Consider the following 16,711-nt stretch of genomic DNA (forward strand, 5'->3'; position numbering starts at 1 on the left):
AATACTTCAGTAAATCTAATTCTAAACTGTTTGTTTTTTCAGCTGCAAGTGTAAATCACAGGTAAAAGTCTTTCCTCTCATTGTATAGTGGTGTGGTGAGCACAGGCCAGTTTTAGACAAAGTGGGTCCCTGGGCAAAAGTTTAAAGTGGGGCCCCAAATGCTAATAATATATTGCCCCATCCACAGAAACATTTCAGTTGTATTTACATGCACTGAGTTCAGGCCGTTAAAGGAGCGCGATCTACAATACTGAAGTCGTTCAACGATTGTTTCCCGACCTCTTTACACCGGCCGAGGAAGAATGATGGGCACAGTACAATCACTGGTAGATCAATCTGTCCCTATACAGTATCATGTTATCAGCAGCACTTTTGCAGTTTTCTCAGGGGAATGTGCTGCAGAGAACAATAATTTTTGTACCGGCTTAAACAATCCAATCACTCAATGAATAGGCAGCATTTTGATTGTTTAGTATAATACATCCCATAGACCTCCATACCGTATAATGCACACCCCATAGTCCTCCACATAGTATAATACACCCCATAGACCTCTATACCGTATAATGCACACCCCATAGTCCTCCACATAGTATAATACACCCCATAGACCTCTATACCGTATAATGCACACCCTATAGTCCTCCACATAGTATAATACACCCCATAGACCTCTATACAGTATAATGCACACCCCATAGTCCTCCATATAGTATAATACACCCCATAGACCTCTATACCGTATAATGCACACCCCATAGTCCTCCACATAGTATAATACACCCCATAGACCTCTATACCGTATAATGCACACCCCATAGTCCTCCACATAGTATAATACACCCCATAGACCTCTATACCGTATAATGCACACCCTATAGTCCTCCACATAGTATAATACACCCCATAGACCTCTATACAGTATAATGCACATCCCATAGTCCTCCACATAGTATAATACACCCCATAGACCTCTATACCGTATAATGCACACCCTATAGTCCTCCACATAGTATAATACACCCCATAGACCTCTATACCGTATAATGCACACCCTATAGTCCTCCACATAGTATAATACACCCCATAGACCTCCATACAGTATAATGCACACCCCATAGTCCTCCACATAGTATAATACACCCCATAGACCTCTATACCGTATAATGCACACCCTATAGTCCTCCACATAGTATAATACACCCCATAGACCTCTATACCGTATAATGCACACCCTATAGTCCTCCACATAGTATAATACACCCCATAGACCTCTATACCGTATAATGCACACCCCATAGTCCTCCACATAGTATAATACACTCCATAGACCTCTATACCGTATAATGCACACCCCATAGTCCTCCACATAGTATAATACACCCCATAGACCTCTATACCGTATAATGCACACCCTATAGTCCTCCACATAGTATAATACACCCCATAGACCTCTATACAGTATAATGCACACCCCATAGTCCTCCATATAGTATAATACACACCATAGACCTCAATACAGCATAATGCACACCCCATAGTCCTCCACATAGTATAATACAATCCATAGACCTCCATACCGTATAATGCACACACCATAGTCCTCCACATATTATAATACACCCCATAGACCTCCATACAGTATAATGCACACCCCATAGTCCTCCACATAGTATAATACACTCCATAGACCTCCATACTGTATAATGCACACCCCATAGTCCTCCACATAGTATAATACACCCCATAGACCTCCATACAGTATAATGCACACCCCATAGTCCTCCACATAGTATAATACACCCCATAGACCTCCATACAGTATAATGCACACCCCATAGTCCTCCACATAGTATAATACACCCCATAGACCTCCATGCAGTATAATGCACACCCCATAGTCCTCCACATAGTATAATACACCCCATAGACCTCCATACAGTATAATGCACACCCCATAGTCCTCCACATAGTATAATACACCCCATAGACCTCCATACAGTATAATGCACACCCCATAGTCCTCCACATAGTATAATACACCCATAGACCTCTATACAGTATAATGCACACCCCATAGTCCTCCATATAGTATAATACACCCCATAGACCTCCATACCGTATAATGCACACCCCATAGTCCTCCACATAGTGTAATACACTCCATAGACCTCCATACAGTATAATGCACACCCCATAGTCCTCCACATAGTATAATACACCCCATAGACCTCCATACAGTATAATGCACACCCCATAGTCCTCCACATAGTATAATACACCCCATAGACCTCCATGCAGTATAATGCACACCCCATAGTCCTCCACATAGTATAATACACCCCATAGACCTCCATACAGTATAATGTACACCCCATAGTCCTCCACATAGTATAATACACCCCATAGACCTCCATACAGTATAATGCACACCCCATAGTCCTCCACATAGTATAATACACACCATAGACCTCTATACAGTATAATGCACACCCCATAGTCCTCCATATAGTATAATACACCCCATAGACCTCCATACCGTATAATGCACACCCCATAGTCCTCCACATAGTGTAATACACTCCATAGACCTCCATACAGTATAATGCACACCCCATAGTCCTCCACATAGTATAATACACTCCATAGACCTCCATACAGTATAATGCACACCTCATAGTCCTCCACACAGTATAATACACTCCATAGACCTCCATAAAGTATAATGCACACTCCATAGTCCTCCACATAGTGTAATACACACCATAGACCTCCATACAGTATAATGCACACCCCATAGTCCTCCACATAGTATAATACACTCCATAGACCTCCATACAGTATAATGCACACCCCATAGTGCTCCACATAGTATAATACACCCCATAGACCTCCATACAGTATAATGCACACCCCATAGTCCTCCACATAGTATAATACACTCCATAGACCTCCATACAGTATAATGCACATCCCATAGTCCTCCACATAGTATAATACACCCCATAGACCTCCATACAGTATAATGCACACCCCATAGTCCTCCACATAGTATAATACACCCCATAGACCTCCATACAGTATAATGCACACACCATAGTCCTCCACATAGTATAATACACCCCATAGACCTCCATGCAGTATAATGCACACCCCATAGTCCTCCACATAGTATAATACACCACATAGACCTCCATACCGTATAATGTACACCCCATAGTCCTCCACATAGTATAATACACCCCATAGACCTCCATACAGTATAATGCACACCCCATAGTCCTCCACATAGTATAATACACACCATAGACCTCTATACAGTATAATGCACACCCCATAGTCCTCCATATAGTATAATACACCCCATAGACCTCCATACCGTATAATGCACACCCCATAGTCCTCCACATAGTGTAATACACTCCATAGACCTCCATACAGTATAATGCACACCCCATAGTCCTCCACATAGTATAATACACTCCATAGACCTCCATACAGTATAATGCACACCTCATAGTCCTCCACACAGTATAATACACTCCATAGACCTCCATAAAGTATAATGCACACTCCATAGTCCTCCACATAGTGTAATACACACCATAGACCTCCATACAGTATAATGCACACCCCATAGTCCTCCACATAGTATAATACACTCCATAGACCTCCATACAGTATAATGAACACCCCATAGTGCTCCACATAGTATAATACACCCCATAGACCTCCATACAGTATAATGCACACACCATAGTCCTCCACATAGTATAATACACCCCATAGACCTCCATACAGTATAATGCACACCCCATAGTCCTCCACATAGTATAATACACCCCATAGACCTCTATACAGTATAATGCACACCCCATAGTCCTCCATATAGTATAATACACCCCATAGACCTCCATACCGTATAATGCACACCCCATAGTCCTCCACATAGTGTAATACACCCCATAGACCTCCATACAGTATAATGCACACCCCATAGTACTCCACATAGTATAATACACTCCTTAGACCTCCATACAGTATAATGCACACCCCATAGTCCTCCACATAGTATAATACACCCCATAGACCTCCATACAGTATAATGCACACCCCATAGTCCTCCACATAGTATAATACACTCCATAGACCTCCATACAGTATAATGCACACTCCATAGTCCTCCACATAGTATAATACATCCCATAGACCTCCATACAGTATAATGCACACCCCATAGTCCTCCACATAGTATAATACACCACATAGACCTCCATACAGTATAATGCACACCCCATAGTTCTCCACATAGTATAATACACACCATAGACCTCTATACAGTATAATGCACACCCCATAGTCCTCCATATAGTATAATACACCCCATAGACCTCCATACCGTATAATGCACACCCCATAGTCCTCCACATAGTGTAATACACCCCATAGACCTCCATACAGTATAATGCACACCCCATAGTCCTCCACATAGTATAATACACTCCATAGACCTCCATACAATATAATGCACACCTCATAGTCCTCCACATAGTATAATACACTCCATAGACCTCCATAAAGTATAATGCACACTCCATAGTCCTCCACATAGTGTAATACACCCCATAGACCTCCATACAGTATAATGCACACCCCATAGTACTCCACATAGTATAATACACTCCATAGACCTCCATACAGTATAATACACACCCCATAGTCCTCCACATAGTATAATACACCCCATAGACCTCCATACAGTATAATGCACACCAATAGTCCTCCACATAGTATAATACACTCCATAGACCTCCATACAGTATAATGCACACTCCATAGTCCTCCACATAGTATAATACATCCCATAGACCTCCATACAGTATAATGCACACCCATAGTCCTCCACATAGTATAATACACCCCATAGACCTCCATACAGTATAATGCACACCCCATAGTCCTCCACATAGTATAATACACCCCATAGACCTCCATACAGTATAATGCACACCCCATAGTCCTCCAGATAGTATAATACACCCCATAGACCTCCATACCGTATAATGCACACCCCATAGTCCTCCACATAGTATAATACACCCCATAAACCTCCATACCGTATAATGCACACCCCATAGTCCTCCACATAGTATGATACACCCCATAGACCTCCATACAGTATAATGCACACCCCATAGTCCTCCACATAGTATAATACACCCCATAGGCCTCCATACAGTATAATGCGCTCCTCATAGGCCTCCATATGAGTACAATGTTGCCCCGCAGAGTACAATGTTGCCCCGCAGAGTACAATGTTGCCCCGCAGAGTACAATGTTGCCCCGCAGAGTACAATGTTGCCCCACAGAGTACAATGTTGCCCCGCAGAGTACAATGTTGCCCCACAGAGTACAATGTTGCCCCACAGAGTATAATGCAGCCCCCATAGAGTATAATGCAGCCCCCATAGAGTATAATGCCGCCCCCATAGAGTGTAATGCCGCCCCATAGAGTACAATACTGCTCCCATAGAATATAATGCAGCCATCCCATAGAGTATAATGTCATCCCATAGAGTATAATACCGCCCCCATAGAGTATAATACCGCCCCATAGAGTATAATGCAGCCCCTATAGAGTATAATGCAGCCCACATAGAGTATAATGCAGCCCCCATAGAGTATAATGCAGCCCCCATAGAGTATAATGCCGCCCCCATAGAGTATAATGCCGCCCCCATAGAATATAATGCAGCCATCCCATAGAGTATAATGCCCCCTCATAGAGTATAATGTCATCCCATAGAGCACAATGCAGCCCCCATAGAGTATAATACCGCCCTTATAGAGTATAATACCGCCCCCATTGAGTATAATGTATCCTCCATAGAGTATAATGCAGCTATCCCATAGAGTATAATGCAGCCATCCCATAGAGTATAATGTCCTCCCATAGAGTATAATGCAGCCCCCATAGAGTATAATACCACCTCCATAGAGTATAATACCGCCCCCATAGAGTATAATACTGCCACCATAGAGTATAATGTATCCTCCATAGAGTATAATGCTGCCCCATAGAGTATAATGCCGCCCTATAGAGTATAATGCAGCTATCCCATAGAGTATAATGTCGTCTCATAGAGTGTAATGCCGCTCGCATAGAGTATAATGCCGCTCCCATAGAGTATAATGCCGCTCCCATAGAGTACAATGCAGCCCCATAGAGTACAATGCAGCCCCCATACCGTATAATGGAGCCCCATAGTCCTCTAGTATTATGGCCGGCACAATGTAATTACTGAATTAAAAAAAATCTGGTCTCTGCAGCGCATCTCCTCAGCAGCGTGGCGCACAATGAAGTGACGTCAGATCCAAAGGGGGAATGATGGGAGAGGGAGCATCGCCTGACACTCTCCTCCATCATTATTTTCAACTGTATCGGCACCAATGATACCGATACAGTTGCATGTGCGATATGTGTGTGTGTGGGGGGGGTGGTGCAGGCATCAGGCCACACTGACTCACAGGCTATTAGCAGCACGCCATTGACTGGGGGCTCCTGGAGGAGTGGGGGCCCTAGGCAAACCCCTAGTTTTCCTGCCCCTAACACCAGCCCTGTGTGTGCATGCACCACCTCGATTCCATCCTACAGGGGCATTTCAGAGCTGGAGGGTCCGGCGGACGAATTCCCAGTAAATCAGCACCTTATTCCATATACTGTGGATAGCAGACGGATCCCCAGAATCAGTACTTATTCCCTAAACTTTGGATAGGGGATGGATCCCCAGCAATCAGTATCTTATTCCCTGTACTGTGGATAGGGGATGGATCCCCAGCAATCAGTACTTATTCCCTATACTGTGGATAGGGGATGGATCCCCAGCAATCAGTAGCTTATTCCCTATACTGTGGATAGGGGATGGATCCCCAGCAATCAGTACCTTATTTCCTATACTGTGGATAGGGGATGGATCCCCAGAATCAGTACCTTATTCCCTGTACTGTGGATAGGGTATGGATCCCCAGAATCAGTATCTTATTCCCTATACTGTGGATGATGGATAGATCCCCAGCAATCAGTACTTATTCCCTGTACTGTGGATAGGGGATGGATCCCCAGCAATCAGTACTTATTCCCTGTACTGTGGATAGGGGACAGATCCCCAGCAATCAGTACCTTATTTCCTATACTGTGGATAGGGGATGGATCCCCAGCAATCAGTAGCTTATTCCCTATACTGTGGATAGGGGACGGATCCCCAGCAATCAGTACCTTATTTCCTATACTGTGGATAGGGGATGGATCCCCAGAATCAGTACCTTATTCCCTGTACTGTGGATAGGGGATGGATCCCCAGCAATCAGTACTTATTCCCTGTACTGTGGATAATGGATAGATCCCCAGCAATAAGTACTTATTCTCTATACTGTGGATAGGGGATGGATCCCCAGCAATCAGTACTTATTCCCTGTACTGTGGATAGCGGATGGATCCCCAGCAATCAGTACTTATTCCCTGTACTGTGGATAATGGATAGATCCCCAGCAATAAGTACTTATTCTCTATACTGTGGATAGGGGATGGATCCCCAGCAATCAGTACTTATTCCCTGTACTGTGGATAATGGATAGATCCTCAGCAATCAGTACTTATTCTCTATACTGTGGATAGGGGATGGATCCCCAGCAATCAGTACTTATTCCCTATACTGTGGATAATGGATAGATCCCCAGCAATCAGTACTTATTCTCTATACTGTGGATAAGGGATGGATCCCCCACAATCAGTACTTATTCTCTATACTGTGGATAGCGGATGGATCCCCAGCAATCAGTACTTATTCCCTGTACTGTGGATAATGGATAGATCCTCAGCAATCAGTACTTATTCCCTGTACTGTGGATAAGGGATGGATCCCCCGCAATCAGTAGCTTATTCCCTATACTGTGGATGATGGATAGATCCCCAGCAATCAGTACTTATTCCCTATACTGTGGATAGGGGATGGATCCCCAGAATCAGTACTTATTCCCTATACTGTGGATGATGGATAGATCCCCCGCAATCAGTACTTATTCCCTATACTGTGGATGATGGATAGATCCCCAGCAATCAGTACTTATTCCCTGTACTGTGGATAGGGGATGGATCCCCAGCAATCAGTAGCTTATTCCCTGTACTGTGGATAATGGATAGATCCCCAGCAATCAGTACTTATTCCATATACTGTGGATAGGGGATGGATCCCCGCAATCAGTAGCTTATTCCCTATACTGTGGATAGGGGATGGATCCCCAGAATCAGTACTTATTCCCTATACTGTGGATGATGGATAGATCCCCAGCAATCAGTACTTATTCCCTATACTGTGGATAGGGGATGGATCCCCAGAATCAGTACTTATTCCCTATACTGTGGATGATGGATAGATCCCCCGCAATCAGTACTTATTCCCTATACTGTGGATGATGGATAGATCCCCAGCAATCAGTACTTATTCCCTGTACTGTGGATAGGGGATGGATCCCCAGCAATCAGTAGCTTATTCCCTGTACTGTGGATAATGGATAGATCCCCAGCAATCAGTACTTATTCCATATACTGTGGATAGGGGATGGATCCCCAGCAATCAGTAGCTTATTCCCTATACTGTGGATAATGGATAGATCCCCAGCAATCAGTACTTATTCCATATACTGTGGATAGGGGATGGATCCCCGCAATCAGTAGCTTATTCCCTATACTTTGGATAGGGGAGACCTAAGTTGGGACATCTGTTTTAATAGTTCAAGTCAATTACTAGTGCTACCAAAAGTCCTAGTTTAACCCTTACCTAATATATACATTGATATGTTTTCCTTCTACTATAGGGAAGACACTGGATTTATAATTCAGAACTATAATATTATTGAGAAGATCACAACTATGTAAGTGAAGTAATGTAATGATCTAATATAAGCAAACCTTACGGATTACATAATGATATAGATGTTTCCTTATCTCTGACGACTGATTCACATTATTCAGGTAGAGATGAGACACTGTAAACCTGTCTGCACACACAAATATCAGTCTACACACATAGCCGCCATTTATTGGGTACCAGTCATGTATCATATTTTACAGTACAAAGATGCCATAGTAGATTTTATGGGATACAAACAGTACAAGAATTATTATTTAACTTGCTAAATGGGTACCAGGAGAAAACACACACCACTATTGTAGTACTAATTCTTTAGAAAGAAATAACATGTGATTCCTTTAGGGCTGTGTATACAGAGCTCATCTGACAGGTTTCCCAGTGAACAGGACTGAGCAGCCTGCAGTGTATTAGAATGTATGGAGGCTGCAGAAGACAAAATCCCAAATAACTGCAATATTGCTATTTTTTGCGATCAATGTTTACAGTAGTCACTTTCTGGTACATAGTTAGGAAATCACCACTAAATGAAATTAATTATGTCTGGAACAAACAATCTATTGTAAATTTAAAAAAGGGAAATAATATAGACAAGATGGAGCATGTGGTCTTTTTCTGTTAATAATCTTGTAGATCCCTAGGTATCCCCATGCAGAAATGCCTTCTATTGGCAGCTGCTGACAGAACTTTAGCATTTAGAGCTCGTTCGCACCGCCATATACATCGGACAAGTGCTATCTGATTTTTATCGGATAGCACTCCGTTGTTATTCAAAGGGGCAGTGCTGGTGAGTGGTGACTTATTTTTTTTCACAGGCAGAATCGGTAAGTGAAAAAAATCACAGCAGGCTGCGATGTCATGCTGAAATCCGATGCCACTCACCCATTCAAGTCTATTGCTGCGTGGGAAATACCGGACTGCACTCGGATGACAGCTGAGTGCAGGCTGATTTCACACAATAGAAATGATGTAGAAATTGTGTTCTCCATCTTCTGCTCACAGTGTGCTCCTATTCTCTCATGAGAGCGTGGGATCACACTATGCTGACATTCGGATCAGAGTGTAATCAGAGTCATTAGCATAATCAGCCGGATTCTCTCGGATGAGAGAATCTACAGTCGTGTGACCCGACATTAAAGAGAATCTGTCACCAGGTTTTTGCTACCCAATCTAAAAGCAACGATTCGAGCGATGTGTCACTTACTGGGCTGCTTGCTAAAATTGTAATAAAATCACTGTTTTCTCTGCTGTAGATCTGTCAGTTCTCTGAATGCTGAGTCCTGTATAACCAACTCACACCACTGATTCACAGCTTTCCGCGAGCACTGTGCATAGGCAGAAAGCTGCTAAACGGGTGGGTGCAGAGTTACACAGAGCTCATAAGTGTGGAGGACTACATGGCAGGAGGTTTACTAGTCCTCTAGTGATGATCTCCTACTGATAAAGCACTGATTTTCTATGCGTTTTTCAAGCGTTTTTGCCGAGGAATTTCCGCAGCGAAAACGCTTCAAAAACGCTTGGTAATACGTGCCCCATGTTCCCCAATGATAATCCGCATGTGCTGTGCACATGATGTGGAAATTTCCGCTGTAGATTATCATTGCGGAAAACTCCACAGCATGTCCATTAATTTTGCGGAAACACGGCGTAATTGCCGCCATTTACTTGCATTGAATCGCTTAATATCCGCATGACTACATGTGCACATGTGGATATTAAGCGATTCAATGTGCGGATGGTACCCAGGTCTGGAGAAGAGGAGACTCTCATCCAGACCCGGGTACCATAGTACCTGTTAAAAAAAGAATTTAAAATAAAAAATAAAGATTATACTTACCTTCCGATGGTCCCCGGTCTCCTCAGCGATGCGTCCTGTGTGTTGGGCGGCTCGCGGTGGTGTGAGGACCTGCCATGACGTAATTTAGTCATGTGACAGGTCATGCAACCGCTGACGTCACATGACTCAATGACGTCATGGCAGGTCTTTTTACACAACCGCGAGACACCGGACGCATCGGAGAAGGAGAGCGCGGGCCATCGGAAGGTAAGTATAATCTTTATTTTTAATTTTTTACCATTCTTATTCTTTTTTTTAACTATTACTTGGTCACACTATATAAATCCATGCCGGTTACATGGATTTATATAGTGTGAACAAGTTGCCAAGCACTTTTCTAAGTGATGCTAAAATCGCTTGGAAAAGCGCTTGATAACTCGCATGCAGAAATGCATGTGAAGAACGCTTCACATCAGCATGTCCCTGGCAGGAAAAACGCAAGTACAATCCGCATGTACAATCCGCATGTACAATCCGCATGTACAATCCGCATGTACAATCCGCATGTGCTTTTCCTGCCAGGGAGAAGCGGAAAAAATATGCAGCATTTCAGCAACGTGGGCACTTAGCCTTAGTGACATCTTTGGAATCAGGGTCTCTGTCCCTATATCATGCTGTTCTCATATTAAATAGCAAACAACCTGCTGACAGATTCCCTTTAACAGTGGAATAAAGTAAATGTAAAGCTGTTGGCAAAGTAGGTACCTAGAATGGAGGGAGAAGGGCGGAATTTACCACCTTTGTCAGGGTCACTAATACTGCTGAACATATTAATAATTTCTGCCATTTGTAGATTTCAATATGAGATATATTTTCCATGTACAATAGGGAGAAGTACATGAACTTCATGAAAAAAGAGATTCAAGAGAAGAAAAACGCTCTTGAGAAAATAGAAGCGACTTTGTAAGTGCTGAGATTTATTGCACTAAGTAAAGCAAACGTTCTAGATGGTAAATGATCTATATTCTTACAGTTTCTCCACTCCCCCCACTGTGGACGGTCACTGACTGTGGGGCTTATTACACTTTACCCCGAGTTACAGGGAAACCAGGAGAATCTGACTGAGTAGAACAAGAGTTACCTGCAAGATTCAATGAAACCCCCCTACTGTACAGGGGGCTACAACACCGCTCCATGTAGGTGACTGAGGCAGTGCAGCCCCCCATACAGACATGGCTGAGACCACAGTGGGACCTGGAATAATAGAGGGGCTGCGGCACTAAACAAGCACTGCGGACCCTCCACTCTTAGGATTTGTGGGGGGAGTACTGGTAGTCGGACCCCCACGACCATACATTGTGCAGAAATCTGCTAATTAGTGGTGAGGGTGAGCAGGAGACCCCATAACATGAGACAACGAGTATTCTAGTGATACCTGCTGGTAAAAGCACAGACGTCCTCAGGTCTGGCTCATAGCGTCTGTATAGAAAAGCGGAGACGTCCTCAGGTCTGGCTCATAGCGTCTGTATATAAAAGCGGAGACGTCCTCAGGTCTGGCTCATAGCGTCTGTATATAAAAGCGGAGACGTCCTCAGGTCTGGCTCATAGCATCTGTATAGAAAAGCGGAGACTTCCTCAGGTCTGGCTCATAGCGTCTGTATATAAAAGCGGAGACGTCCTCAGGTCTGGCTCATAGCGTCTGTATATAAAAGCGGAGACGTCCTCAGGTCTGGCTCATAGCGTCTGTATATAAAAGCGGAGACGTCCTCAGGTCTGGCTCATAGCGTCTGTATATAAAAGCGGAGACGTCCTCAGGTCTGGCTCATAGCGTCTGTATATAAAAGTGGAGACGTCCTCAGGTCTGGTTCATAGAGTCTGCATATAAAAGCGGAGACGTCCTCAGGTCTGGCTCATAGAGTCTGTATATAAAAGTGGAGACGTCCTCAGGTCTGGTTCATAGAGTCTGCATATAAAAGTGGAGACGTCCTCAGGTCTGGTTCATAGAGTCTGCATATAAAAGCGGAGACGTCCTCAGGTCTGGCTCATAGCGTCTGTATAGAAAAGCGGAGACTTCCTCAGGTCTGGCTCATAGCGTCTGTATATAAAAGCGGAGACGTCCTCAGGTCTGGCTCATAGCATCTGTATATAAAAGCGGAGACGTCCTCAGGTCTGGCTCATAGCGTCTGTATAGAAAAGCGGAGACTTCCTCAGGTCTGGCTCATAGCGTCTGTATATAAAAGTGGAGACGTCCTCAGGTCTGGCTCATAGCGTCTGTATAGAAAAGCGGAGACGTCCTCAGGTCTGGCTCATAGCGTCTGTATATAAAAGCGGAGACGTCCTCAGGTCTGGCTCATAGCGTCTGTATAGAAAAGCGGAGACTTCCTCAGGTCTGGCTCATAGTTTCTGTATATAAAAGCGGAGACGTCCTCAGGTCTGGCTCATAGCGTCTGTATAGAAAAGCGGAGACTTCCTCAGGTCTGGCTCATAGCGTCTGTATATAAAAGCGGAGACGTCCTCAGGTCTGGCTCATAGCGTCTGTATATAAAAGTGGAGACGTCCTCAGGTCTGGTTCATAGAATCTGCATATAAAAGCGGAGACGTCCTCAGGTCTGGCTCATAGAGTCTGTATATAAAAGTGGAGACGTCCTCAGGTCTGGCTCATAGCGTCTGTATACAACAATGAATATTAATATTACTCAGTTATACGGTGGTTATAAGACACACAGGACTGGTGAATGTCGAGATGGAAACAAAGCAAAGGGAATCTGTCACCAGCCCCCCCGCCCCCCCCCCCCAAAAAAAATACCCTTGCAAGGTAAAGTAAAGATGCATTATCTGGAGGAGATTAATATTTACTTATCGACTCATTTCCCTATTTACCCAAAATGTAAGAATTCTCCATGTGTGAATGTGGTTGTAGGATTTATGAGGATCATTGCTGCCTTCCCATCTATCTTATACTAAGCCGACATCTTACATGTTACACATCACAGAATGGAAGGAATAACCGTTTGTCTTGTTTTTTTCTCATGAATCAATAGTTCATGTGAAAATAAGAAACTTTGTAATATTATCAGGGAAATCTGAAGAGAGAGATCCAGGAGAAAGGAGCAGATTTCTCTGATAGGACACAATAGAAAGTTGCTTATTTTGATGTGAACTATTGATTTACAAAAATCAAATTTTTTCTTAAAAACTCTGTGTGACGGCATTTGGAGCAGAATTCCCATCTTGGCTATTTCTGGTGAATCCCATTGAGGTGATGGAGCTGTGAGCAGTTCCCCTGTACCCCAGAATCAGCAGTGTCTACTCCCCTGCACCCCAGAATCAGCAGTCTGTACTCCTCTGCACCCAGAATCAGCAGTCTGTACTCCCCTGCACCCCAGAATCAGCAGTCTGTACTCCGCTGCACCCCAGAATCAGCAGTGTGTACTCCCCTGCACCCCAGAATCAGCAGTCTGTACTCCCCTGCACCCTAGAATCAGCAGTCTGTACTCCCCTGCACGCCAGAATCAGCAGTGTGTACTCCCCTGCACCCCAGAATCAGCAGTCTGTACTCCCCTGCACCCCAGAATCATTAGTCTGTACTCCTCTGCACCCAGAATCAGCAGTCTGTACTCCCCTGCACCCCAGAATCATCAGTCTGTACTCCTCTGCACCCAGAATCAGCAGTCTGTACTCTGCATTCTCAGTATTGGCGAGGGTCCCAGAGTTCACTCCCCACCAATGATAAAGTCACGGAATATCCTAAAAATATCAATACCCTTTAACCCTTTATGTTTCATGTTTTCGTTTATCTTCTGTACCTCCCATTTATTTTGAGTATTTGGGGGAAGAGGAGAAGAAATGGTAGAAAATATTATTCTACTCAAGGTAAATAGATGCTTGAAACAAACTTCCAGCAGATGTGGTTGAAAAATCAAAAGTGAATATAAAGAAGATAAAAATAACTAGAAATGAATATAAGGGCAGACAAGATGGGCCCTGGGGTCTTCTCCGAACACCAATCTTCTAGGTTTCTCCTATCCCCCGATAATGAGCTCCCTCTAGTGGCGGCTGCAGGCAGACAGAACGTTACCTTTAAAGACTAAACGTCGTATTGATTTTTATTTCAGAAATTAATAGTTCACATCAAATGATGCATCTTTATATTATGTCAGAAAAATCTAGTGAACAGTGGACAGTGAGTTTAGGATGTGGTGGGGGATTGTAGAAGTGGCTCATAAGTGGAGAAGGAAGCAGATTTCTCTGATAAAATAGATGACAAAGCTTCTTATATTTGCTTGTACTATTGAGTTTCTGACCATTTATCACAAGTTGATGTACCTTCCTTGTATGATAGTGATGACACTGAGGACACAGAATTTGTGTCGCATGAAGAACTGATGACAGAACTGATGCAGAGTAACATCGTGACTATGTAAGTGCAGAGAATTACTGATCTAATAGAAGTAAACCTTATAGATGTCATCATGATATAGACGTTTCCTTCTCTCCAATGTGTGATTCTCTGGATTCAGGACAGATAATATACAGATGCTTCTCATAAAATAATAATATCATCAAAAATGTAATTTAGTTCAGTTCTTCAATACAAAAAGTGAAACTCATATATTATATAAAGTCATTACACACAGAGTGATCTATTTCAAGTGTTTATTTCTGTTAATGTTGATGATTATGGCTTACAGCCAATGAAAACACAAAAGTCATTATCTCAGTAAATTAGAATAATTAACAAAAAACACCTGCAAAGGCTTCCTAAGTGTCTAAAAAGGTCCCTTAGTCTGTTTCAGTAGGCTCCACAATCATGGGGAAAACTGCTGACTTGACAGTGATTGCATTCACTGAACATACATTTCAGTAGGCCAACATTTCAGAATTTAAAAAGATTTTTCAAGCTGTTGTTATAAAGTATTCTAATTTAGTGAGATAATGACTTTTGTGTTTTCATTGGCTGTAAGCCATAATCATCAACATTAACAGAAATAAACACTTGAAATAGATCACTCTGTTAGTAATGACTCTATATAATATATCAGTTTCACTTTTGTATTGAAGAACTGAAATAAATTAACTTTTTGAGGATATTATAATTTTGTGAGAAGCACCTGTATATATTTATACACTGATAGCTGCCATTACTGGGGGCCGCTCATGGATCATATTTTATTTACAAAGATGCCAAAGTGTTTTTTATGGGTTACAAACATTAGAGGAATTGTTATTTGACTTGTTAAATACAAGTGAGAATAAAAGAAAAATGAGGCAATATCTTAAAGGGAACCTGTCACCTGAAAAAATACTATTAACCTGCAGATATGGAGTTAATCTGCAGATTAATAGCGTTATGAACCTGCCTGGTGCCCACACTTGGAGCCTCGCTGCTGGGAAGAAATTAACTTTATTCCCCCCTGCAACATTTGGCTTCCAGTCATAGGGGCGGTGCCGGGGCGGTTTAAGTCACCGCTTTGTTTAGAGAGATCGGCGGCTGTAACTGCGCTCCCGGCCCTGACTGACAGCCGGTCCCAATCCTGAGCTGCTGTCAGTCCGTGCAGGAGGGCACGGTTACAGCCGCCACTCTCTGTACACAGAGCGGTGACAGATCCCCCGCCGGTGCCGCCCATCACTGGAAGCTGCCGGGGTAATAAAGTTAATTTCCTCTCGGCAGTGGGGCTCTAAGTGCCGGTGCCGGACAGGTTTAGAACAATATTAACCCAATATCTGCAAGTTAATAGTGTTTTTTCAGGTGAGAGGTTCCCTTTAATGTGGCTTCTGTAGAAATATATATACTTATTAAGCATATACAAAAAGTCATCTCACCGCTGGTGTGTGGAGGACTCTCAGATTGCATGGACATCTGCCAGGACCCACAGACTGTTCAATCCAAGATTTCAGTCCAGCAAAGCAAAGATAATCCCATAAAACGTAATATTTATTCCACCATGGATAAAATACAATAATGATAAACATCCAGGAGATAAATGGTTTTTCCAGAGGATAGTGG

The 16,711-nt window shown here is 43.1% G+C and overlaps 1 protein-coding gene across 2 annotated transcripts in view; it reads right to left on the reverse strand.

Moving 5' to 3' along the window:
- Positions 1-16,711, reverse strand: part of LOC141174419 (C-signal-like) — a 65,267-nt gene that overhangs the window by 36,956 nt on the left and 11,600 nt on the right. The gene's annotated exons all lie outside the window — the stretch shown is intronic.

The sequence above is a fragment of the Phyllobates terribilis genome, unplaced genomic scaffold (assembly GCF_046119375.1).
Source record: "Phyllobates terribilis strain yellow unplaced genomic scaffold, ASM4611937v1 Scaffold_13__5_contigs__length_258822181, whole genome shotgun sequence".
NCBI lineage: Eukaryota > Metazoa > Chordata > Amphibia > Anura > Dendrobatidae > Phyllobates > Phyllobates terribilis.